We start from the raw sequence: 11,524 nt of genomic DNA on the forward strand, positions 1-11,524 counted from the left end.
TAAGGATGTTGAGCAATTTCTTAAGTGTCCTTCAGTCATTTTAGATTCCTCTATTGAGAATTCTCTGTTTACTTCTGTACCCCACTTTTTAATTGAATTATTTGGTGTTTTGGTGACTAGCTTCTTGAGTTCTTTGTATATTTTGGAATCAACCCCTCTATCTGATGTGAGTTTGGTGAAGATCTTTTCCCATTCTGTGGGATGCTCACTTGTCTCATTGACTATGTATTTTGCCTTACAGAATCTTCTCAGTTTTTGGAGGTCCCATTTATTAATTGTCAATCTCAGTGTCTGTGATACTGGTGTTATGTTCAGGAAGTGGTCTCCTGTGCCAATTCTTTCAAGGGTACCTTCAACTTTTTCTTCTAAGAGGTTCAATGTGGTTGGATTTATGTTGAGGTATTTGATCCATTTGTACTTAAGTTTTGTCCATGGTGATAGATATGGATATATCTGCAATCTTCTATGTGTCAGCACACAGTTATGCTGCCACATTTGTTGATGATGCTTTGTCTTTTCCATTGTATAGTTTTAGCATCTTTGTCAAAGATAAGGTGTTCATAGGTGTGTGGGTTAATATCAGGGTCTTCATTTCGATTCCATTGGTTTACCTGTATGTTTTTGTGCCAATACCAAATTGTTTTCATTACTATACCTATAGTAAAGCTTGAAGTCAGGCATGGTGATGCCTTCTGAAGTTTTGGTTATCCTGTGTCTTTTTTCCATATAAAATTGAGTATTGGCCTTTCAAGGTCTGTGAAGATAACAAACAAATAATTCCTTATGTTTAATTCAGCTTCACTTAAGCTTCAGTCCACAATCATAATGAAGAAAAACTCTTGAACAATATGCTCATGAGTGACCTCTATCCCACTCCTTAATGCAAAATGTATTGTTCTCTGAAACTTCATGAGCCAGGTCTTCACTAAGTCCATTAATTGGATAATATTTCTGTACACTAAGAAGAAAAGAACTGACGGTGTTCTTCCTATATTCTAAAACACCACAGGCCTAAGCTGACTAAATTAAAAATGAAATAAGAGTTTTTTAAATCTAGATTCAAACAGTCATAGCATTTTATAACAAATTATCTTGTAATATAGTCTCTGTTGAGATGTCAAGTTGGGACATTTAATCTAAATGTTTCATGTTAAAACCCACCCAGTTAGACTTGCTACCCACCCTCCCACTCCATATATTCTTTACTCTCCAGGGCTTTAATTCTCTTTCTTGGCAATGTTCCCAAGCTATTTCTGACTTTATCTGAGTTGCTCTGCTACTGTTGTTGAATTTTAACTTGAATTCATGTGGACTTTGCATTATTCTGACACTTCCTAAAAGAGAGGTCAATATGGTCTTTCTTTAACCTTATATATCAAACAACCTCCCAACCATCCTATAGGAAGGCCTCTTCTTTATTGGCTTCTTGGAAAAGCCTTTTAGCAAATAAAAAGAGAAAGTCTTTTCTGGTTTACTATGGACATGGACTTTTGGTATTAGGTTTGTACATAATAGAATACATATATACTCCACTTGAAACTGTAATATGTTGCACTGCTAAAGTCAATTTGATTAATTCTTAAAGTTATAAATGCTATTTGTATTCAATGAATGTTCAATATAACAGAGAATCTGTTTCTATTCTTTAAAAAATGATGTTTCATTCAGGCTTGGAGCAGAGCTGTCCTTTCTAGGAGAGGGGTGAAAAACAGTCAGTAGTTTATGCTACATTCACCTCATATGACTGAAATTGAGATCTCCTTACTTACTGAATGATTCTAAATTAGTTTTTAATTTGAGACTGAAAGGGATACGCTATAAGAATGATCTAGTTGCAAGTACATGCCAGGAAGAGTGCATGTGAGTAAGCATGCTTGACTAAGTCCTGAGAAAGAAAATTACTATGGTGTCTCCTTGTATCAAAAAGAGATCCATCCCTGTGCCCTTTGAAGCTCTGTGCTCCTGAACTTACTGTGCCTCTAGAGCTATTCTGAGTGCCCATTCTCTGAGGTGTGCACTGCGCCAGGCTGTCTACATTTCAGCTCCTACTGGTACATGAGTATGACCTTCTTTCTCACTCCCCATCACTGTCTTCCTACTTACCAGTTCTGAGGTAGACTTTTCATGCCCTCTTATCTTTCATAAGCACAAAGGAAACTGCTTCAATTAATAATGCACCAAACTTTATGACAAAATCCATATCCTTGAAATGATTCGAGTATAAAAATCTACTAAATGCAGGAATAAAATGGAATTTCTATACAAGGTCAGACACATAAGAAAGTTAGATGAAGATGCTAGCTACTCAATGTAAAGAAATAGAATTCATTTGAATGTGTGTCTTATCAGAAGTTACAGGACAGGTTCTTTAGACAGCATGCACATGGATTCAAAAGTAGAACAACTTATTTTGCCAATGATTTCACTAAAACTATCAGTAATTAACAAGATGGAACCTAGATGTGAGGTAAAGCAGAAATCAAAGCATGCTGCCCTGCATCCAGCTCCAGATCCTCTTAGTTTCAGAGTGAAAGACTGGTACAGAGTCGCTGAGGGTCATCTAGACAAATTGTGTTAGTTGTCTCAGAGGTGTCAGTCATTTTCTCTGCAATTAATCATTCCTTCCCTGATGGTTGTTGCAGCATTCAGTACTAATAGGAATGCTCGTTTCCCCAGTTACCAGAGGCCCTTCTTACTCTTTTCCCTGCCTTTTCGAGCATAGTGGGAAAGGAGATTGTGATCTATATCTCTTATGTCATGTTTTACCAAATGCCAAAGCTTTACAGATGTCACTGTGAAGACCACTAGTGTAAACAGCCAATTCTATGTTGCGCTTCCCATATTCTGTCTGTAATCAGTTAGCATTTAAAAAATCATTCCCCTGTTAATGCATTTCCTTTCACAGGTTCCCAGGTTTCTGATCCCCCAGATGTTTCATTGTTGTTCTGGTTTGTTTTCTAGTGTCCCTTTAAAAAGAACCAGATAGTATTTATGCTTCTATTTTACTCCCTGAACAGATTTTCCTTTTGGACACATCTTGATCTGGATGTGACTTTGAAGCATAACCGCTTTGTTCAATCAATAATGTTTTGACCACTTACTATGTAGTCATCTCTGTGTCAAGGATCTTGGGAGGACCCCAAAAAGAACAAGCAAAGCACACACAGAGCTATTTGCTTCTTTTAGGGAGATTACATGAAGATATCTGAACTAATCAGAAAACTATTAGGAATTGAATTGTGAGAGTAAAGGCTGCAGAGAATGACAGGATTAAAGAGAGCAATGGCTTATTCAGACCCTTTCGAGAAAATTCACAATGAAGGCAAAACATGGGCCAGGGCATGAAAGAATGAACACAAGCTGATCAATGCAAAAAGAAAAAGGAATATTTCTAGGCGGGGCGGGGGGCAGCAGAACAAAGATTTAGCAGTGGGAGTAATCTTTCATCTCAATGTCATGAATATTAGAGAATAGAGAAATAAATGTGGGTGACAGGTGGGGTGCTCAATCACACATGGCTCAAATATAGGTTGGCACAACAGTGACATAGTAAGGAAGTGTGAAAATTGTATTCAAAGTACAGCCTGCAGACAGCCCACCTTAAGATATGAGCTCTGCTCACTGAGACAAACACTGTTGTCTCACAAGATCTAGACAACACAGCATCATCAGCAAATACCAGTCCCCAGTTCTAGCCTTTTATAATTTTAACTTTTTGCCATTTCTATGAATTGGCAGAAATTCACAAAATTTTTCCTAAAGTCCATTTAGCTATACATTCATTTAAGACACAAGAATACATAAGTACAAGATCATCCTTACCTCATTAAAAAATACTGTGTTTCTCATTCTGAGTCACATGTACTGAATTCAGTATTCATGGCATCAAATACAAATATCTATGTTAAATAACACCCTTGCTATCATAGAGAGATGTAAATTACAAAACCCTCTCTGCTTTCCCTGCTCTGACACCTTCAAGCATAACTGCATCACTATTTTCAGTGTAGGGCCTCTTTTGTCAATTCCTGTACTCTAAAAGAGTAAAATTTATTACTATTTCTTGCTGCACCACCAACAAATGGTAGTTTTTTAGCTGCACATTTATATGAGGAAAACATTTGATTCTCCTGCTCCTCCAGCTCTACCCAACCCCTTTCCCTTAGAAATGGCACTGACTTTCGCATCATGAAGGGAAGACATGCACATTTCTTTGTGAACTATTTAAATGCAATGGAAGTTAAACAGCAAGTTATATTCCATTGCATGGTGTGGTTGCTGTTTGTTGGAGGAACAGAGATGTTACTGGGGTTGCATATCCTTAGGTCTTATCTCAGACAGAATCGCTTGCTAGTATTTTACATATTTTTGGTCTTACATTTTTCTTAAGAAACGTTTATATTTGGGTCTTACAGATGACATTTGGGACAAACATGATTATGTGTGGCCTAATAGATCACACATCCTGATAAGAGCGTCACAATTATACAGAAAATCAAATAAATATACAATGTCATATAGTGTCATGTGCTGTGGTGGCTTGGATAAGATGGCCTCCACACGTTCATACATATGCATAGTCACCAACAAGTGGATCTATTTGATAGGATTAGAAAGCATGGTCTTGTGGAAGGAAATGTGTCAGTGAGTTTTGATGTTTAACTGCCTGCATGCTTCCATGTGCCCCATCACGATGTGGTAATGGACTAAACCACTGAAAATGTAAGCAAGACCCGATTAAATGTTTTCACCTGTAAGAATTTCCATGGTCATGGTGTCTCTTCACAACAACAGAACAGTGACTAAGACATATGCTATGAAGCAAAGTAATACAAGGCTATATGGGGGAATGAGAATTCTTTATTATAGAAGGTGATATGGGCTAGTGAAAGAGGTCATTGAAGAAGGTTGACATATCTGTATCTCTAATATATAAATGTCAAGGTCGAAGATTATGAGCATAGATGTGCTGGAAAAGGTTGATAAATCCTGAAAAGACACTGAGATTGGAAGCAAGTGAAAAAGAAGAATAATAGAAATGAAACTGGATAGTGTGCCAACTGGGAGCCATGCCATTTAGATATTTAGAGGTCATGAGATGGATTCTCTCTTTGTGTTAGATAGGGGAACCACTTTGTCTTGGGAAAACAAGTAGCATATTCATCTTTATATGTTAAAAGGACATAATGGGCACTGTATAAAAACAAATGGTAGATATTAGGAAAGGAAAGTCTGTGTGAGGCCCCTGAGCTAGTTTATCGATGCGGTGATGATAAGGTTGTATGAAATGGAGCAGTGAGTGGAGAGGAAAGTCAGTTTTCATCAATGGAGTGGCACAGAATTTTGTCAGCAAGGCCATAGGGCAGTCTGCATGCTCAGGACCAACACAAAAGAGACTCCATTTTTTTGTTTTTGTTTTATTTATTTATTTAGTGTGTGAGTTTTAAGAGAATCAAAGAATATAAAAGAAAAGAAAACACACAGAAAAAGTACGGGTGATTTTAGGAGGTCTTCCTACAGGTCCAGGGAGTAGTTCTGGTGCCCTGAACTGATTCTCAGTTATCATTCAGGGACTGCCTTTATTTGGTCGGTTGTCTGGGTAGTTCTGAATTCACTGCTTTGTTTACTGCTCCATTTTCAGAAGAAAGGCCATTAGAATTCTTATCAGTTTGAGGCTTATTGTAAAATTACATCTGTTTGACAATTGGTCTTCATCCAAAATTCAAGAATTAATTTTCTATCAGAATTATCAGGATACTTCCTCATTGTCTTTCAACACCTGGTATTGCAATATTAATCTCCTTTCCAAAGCTGTAATGCAATAGTGAAACTGGACAGCTCTGTAAAGAAGAAAGGTTTTGGTTAGCTTATGTTTCTGAGGGTTCGGAGCAAGGTACCAGTAATGGCTTGACTTTAGTGAAGCCCTCAGGTGGACAGCCTGGCAGTGGCAGATGTGGACTAGAGAGAGTGTGTGGCAAATAGGATGTCAAAGAGAACCCAGGTAATGTTTGAACTCTCACTGGTGACACAGCCCTTTATAACGACAGGCATGCTTGTTCTCAACAGTTTCTTTGAAGCTATAACACACAAACTTAGTTTGAAAATGTAGCCATAGCCATGACCTATGTCTGTAATTTATTTACTCAAATGCCTTCATTTTCTGGCATATAAATGCAATTTTAAAATATCTTAATCTGCCGGGCAGTGATTGTGCACTCCTTTAACCCTAGCACTCGGGAGGCAGAGACTGGCGGATCTCTGTGAGTTTTAGGTGAGCCTTGTCTACAAAGCAACACAAAGAAGCCCTGTCTCAAAAAATAAAAAAATATATCTTAATCAGAAGAGACTCAGGAGATGTGTCAGGGGCCGGTTATCAGGCCCTGTTATTCTAATCCTAGTTTTCTGCTGGATGTCACAATGGGCTTACTTTATGGAGCTTGGCATCTGAGGTCTTGGAGAGGATTATTCTGTGACCAACAACACTCTTTCTCTATTGGTTCTGTTCTTTCCCAATGTTCATTTAGCAAGAATTTCCAAAAAAAAAAGAGCAGAAGGAAGAAGATAGTGGGTATAAACACATTTTTTCAGTCCCACTCTTGTCTGCAAACACAGGCTGACTTAGCCCAATGAGAAATGTTGCCATCTTACTTCCCAAGGAACCTTGTAGAAAGATGCAGTGGATGGGGTATTTCATTTTTTGTTTCCTTTCTGAAAATGCCTTAAGATAATTTTTAAAGTATATACATTATAACAAAGAAATACTGCCTGGGAGCTGACTTGACTGGATCCTGTGTTTTATTTTTCAAATACCAAGCACAGGTGAGGAATTCTTGTCAACTGAGAGTCAAGTTAGTGAAAAACAACTTGATTAATTGGTCTTTGTACGGAATTTTATCCCAAGGGCTTTAAAAGGACACTTCAAGATTGAGTCAGCAACTTTCTTGCAATCCAACACATTTTTTCGTGTCTTTTCTTCTAATATTGCTAATAAATGTTAAAGTCATTACACCTGAGAATAATTTAGTGAAAGTAATCTCTCCCTCACTGTGAATGTGTGTATATGTGTGTGTGTGTGTGTGTGTACTACAGGGTATGCTTATTCACTGCTTATTATATTCAGCTCTTTACTACCTTGCAAAGTGTTGGGTGACCAGTACTCAACAAATTGTCCTGAATATAGTAGCCACCAAGAAATATTTGTGGAAGTGATAACTATTCTTTAGCAAGGAAACCTCTTAAAAGATGTATTTGGGACAGGTTAGATGACTTAATGAATAAGGATGATTGTGACCAAGCTTGACAAACTCAGTTTGCACCCCAAGACCCACAGGACAAAAGGAGAAAATCAACTCCTATAAGCTCTACCGACCTCAACAAATACACTGTGGCATAAGCACACTCCACATGTACACAAGTAAAGAAATTAGTGTAAGAAAAATAATGCATCTATGTAGTTTCTCTTCAGGAGTTCATTTGGCACAAGTCACTTAGAATCTGCTGCCCTGATTTCACAGCATCTGAAATGGGTGTGAAATAGCCAGGCCAGGACCTGCAAGATTGCTCCTTAGTTTGAACTAACTCATATTTAACAATCTCAATCTCATCTTTAAAGTGTCTATAGACTTACTTCCAAAGGTTAAATTATATATGTTGTAGACACACACCACATTTCTATAGGAGTTTGCAAACTCTCTCTCTCTTTCTCACTCCCTCTCCCCTCTCTCTCTCACTGTGTGTGTGAGAGAGAGAGAGAGAGAGAGAGAGAGAGAGAGAGAGAGAGAGAGAGAGAGAGAGAGAGAGAGAGAGAGAGACGGAGAGAGAGAGAGAGAGAGAGAGAGAGAGAGAGAGAGAGAGAGAGAGAGAGAGAGAGAGAGAGAGAGATTCAGAAATTGTTAAGCACGTTTATCCAGTTAATCGGACAATTGGACTTAAAAGTGTCAGCGTGGAGACTTGAACCTGGGTCATCTCTCTGACTTATTTCATGATTTAACTATAATACTATGCTAAGAGAGACCTTTCTGTATTTGAAATAATAATAATAAATACTTTCCTTCACCAAGAAAGAGGAAAATAACACTGTTCACTGAAGAAGCCATTACTTCACAGTTAATAACTTAGAAAATTCAGGTATTTTAGTTTTTCCCTGATACTCCAGGGTCTCATGCCTTTTCTCTGTTGTTATATGAGGTGGTTTTTTTCAATGCCAGCCTTTGTGTCATTCTTCAAGGTCAGTGTGTTGGATGCCCCTCTGAATACCAGGGACACTGGCTTTCACAGGAGCCCAGCATCCTTTGATTTATTCTGGGCTCCCAGGTGGTATTTGAGTTGACAGCTGGGCCCCCAGTCTTCTCCTTGGGGATTACAGCTGCTGAACTACTTTCAGTTTTCTTTGCCAGTGTGTGTTTTTAGTGATAAAGGATCAAGAAGACTCCACGTCCCTCTCTCTCCGGAGTTGTCCCCTGGCATTCTCAGTGAAATGTTAGTTGGAAAATCATCCTTCTACAGTGGCAGTTAGATAATTGAAATTCATTGCAATGGGGGAGAGAATCACTTCTGGAGGCTTATTTCTCTGCAGATTTGTTATTAGGATTTTGACCCTGGATTTACACTAGTCAAGAGTAGGGGAAGGCAGGGGATTAGAGGAGGGGAAGGGTCTCCTGGAACCTTCTGAATCACAATGATTCCATCAGCCCCTGCTCCTGAGATGGTTACTGCTCACTCCTCAGGTCTGTGCTTTCAGATGTTACTTTTGATGTCAACCCTCCTGCAAAGTATCTTTAGCAAACATTATATGAGGGTTAGATGCTCAGTGTTTGTATTAACATGAAGACTTATCAAACATATTTTTTTCCTTTTAACATTCCTAAGCAGTTCAACAACCTTATCACCATATTTCCCTGCTTCCTGCAAGATTTTCTCAGGCATTCATGTTAGTTAACAGGATGTGTTTGTCGATGAGGATGTTCTATCTTTTTCCTGGGAAATGTGGTTTTAAATATGTGTTCTCTTTGACAAGCATAACTGACATTAGCAAGAAAGAAAAAGTCTAATTTTAAAGTCTAATTTTCTGATTCATTGAATTCAGTAGACAGAAGAGAGCATAAGCTTACAGTGTTGTAAGATTTTTGAAGACTATGAAAAGGACATTGCTAACAGTTTTTATATCTAAATATGATGGCCCTGGGACACAAAATAAATTTTGAAGAAAAGAAACAAGCAAGGGAAGTTTACAGTGTAAACTGTAAGCTCACTAAACCGCTAAAGTATAAGTTAATAATACTTTTTGATCCATAATTTCTATGTTGACTATAATTGGTTAATAAAGTTAATGATAAATGTTTTAATAGAATGTTATTTTTAATAAAAGGAACATACTTGCATCATCAGGGGAGAAATAAAGTTGAAATACAAATCATAATGTATTAATGTAGAATGCAGTATGCAATGGGAGGCATTAACATATGAACAGTCTTCCTGATATATCTTCTATTTCATAGACTGATGAGGCAAATTGGAAAGCAAGAATTGGACTGGTGCAAATACATTAAACTAAGGATTAAAAATTTATCCATACAAAGTAACTGTCCATTAATTTGCATTAAGTTTGTAGTATTGATTTCTGTATTATAAAGAGCTCAATTGTTAAAACTCATTAAAACCACTCAGGAAGTGCTGAAGCATCTAATGTTTTTTTAAATGTACATAACTGGCAGTCAAGTAAAAGTTACCAACCATATGAAGGCACACTATGAAGAGAAGAAATAAAAACAAAAGCAAGTGGGTGCAGACAATCCAGACGTGCATGGTCTTTGAGATGATTGTGATAAATGTGCATAAGAAATCACATATTAAGCTGAAATAATTTATTAAAGAACTGGAATCTATAAAGTCAGATAAAACAGAAAAGCTAATACAAAATGTATTGATCAGAAGTTTAAAATTGATGCATAAATTTATGAGAGTTGATTAGGCATAGCTGGAAAGAAAAAGATAGTTAACAGAGAGAAAATGCTAGAAAAAAATACCCAATTAAGTGAACATGTTTATATGGGTGTGTGAATTACATATATATATATGTGTGTGTGTGTGTGTGTGTGTGTGTATTATACACAGTAAAAACATTTGACATATGTGCCATTTGTAGTCATGAATAAAAGACACAGAAGGAAAAATATTAAGGCTTATATTATTTCAGAGGTACTGAATAAGAATTCCTTTTTAATTTTTTTATTTTAGAAACAATATTATTTTACATATCAATCCTCCCATTCTCTCACCCTCCCATCCTCCTATGCTTCCCACCGAGCCCCCAACTCACTCCCCACCCACTCCCCAAGGATAGTGAGGGCCTCCATGGGGGTCCATCTGAGACAAGCACATCACTTGGGTGAGGGCCTAGGCCCTCTTTCGTGTATCTGGGCTACAGTCGTATTCCTCCATTGGGAATGGGCTCCCAAAGTCCATTTGTGCACTAAGGATAAACATTGGCTCCACTGTTAGAGGTTCAATGGACTGCCCAGGTCTTCCAGCTGGCACTCACATTCAGAGGGTTTGGTTCAGGCCAATCATGGTTCCCCAGCTTTATGATGAGGGAGTCTGTGCTCTCACTAGGTCAGGTTAACTGTTTCTGTGGGTTTCTCCAGCATGGTCCCAGCTCCTTTGCTCATCCCTCCTCCCTCTTCACAACTAGATTCCCAGAGTATGACTCGGTGTTTAGCTGTGGATACCTGCTTCTGCTTTGATCATCTAATGGATGAAGGCTCTAGGAATGGCAAGCAAGGTAGTTATCAGTCTCATTATTGGGGAAGGACATCAAAGGCAGCCTCTCTACAAATGCCTAAATTCTTACTTGGGGTCATCCGAGTGGATCCCTGAACATTTCTCCAGTTCCAGACCTCTCTCCAAATATACACTGGCTGCCTCTATCAAAGCATCTCCTTTCTTGCCTTCCTCTATTTCTCCCCTGGTTCAGTCCTCCTGCTCCCTCCTGTTCTCCCCCTTCTCCTCCTCTCCCCGTCCTACCTCCCTCCTCTCTTGCTTCCAATTTGCTCAGGTGTTCTTGTCCCTCTCCCCTTCTTCAGGGGACCATGTGTTCTTCTCTTGGAGTCCTCCTTGTTCTCTAGTTTCTCTGGTGGTGTGGATTATAGGCTGGTAATCCTTTGTTCTATGTCTAAAGTCCATATATGAGTGAGTACGTACCTTGCTTGTCTTTCTGTGACTGGGTTACCTCACTCAGGATATTTTCTTCCATTTCCATCCATTTACCTTGAATTTCAAGATTTCATTGTCTTTTTCCACTGAGTAATATTCCATTGTGTAAATGTACCACATTTTCTGCATCCATTTTTGGTTGAGGGCAATCTAGATTGCTTCCAGGTTCTGGCTATTACAAACAACACTGCTACGAACCTAGTTGAACAGATGTCCGTGTTGTATGAATGTGCATTCTTTGGGTATATGTCCAAGAGTGGATTTGCTAGGTCTCAAGGTAGACTTATTCCCATTTTGCTGAGATACCACCATA

The sequence above is a fragment of the Mesocricetus auratus genome, unplaced genomic scaffold (genome assembly GCF_017639785.1).
Source record: "Mesocricetus auratus isolate SY011 unplaced genomic scaffold, BCM_Maur_2.0 Super-Scaffold_100691, whole genome shotgun sequence".
Taxonomy (NCBI): Eukaryota; Metazoa; Chordata; class Mammalia; order Rodentia; family Cricetidae; genus Mesocricetus; species Mesocricetus auratus.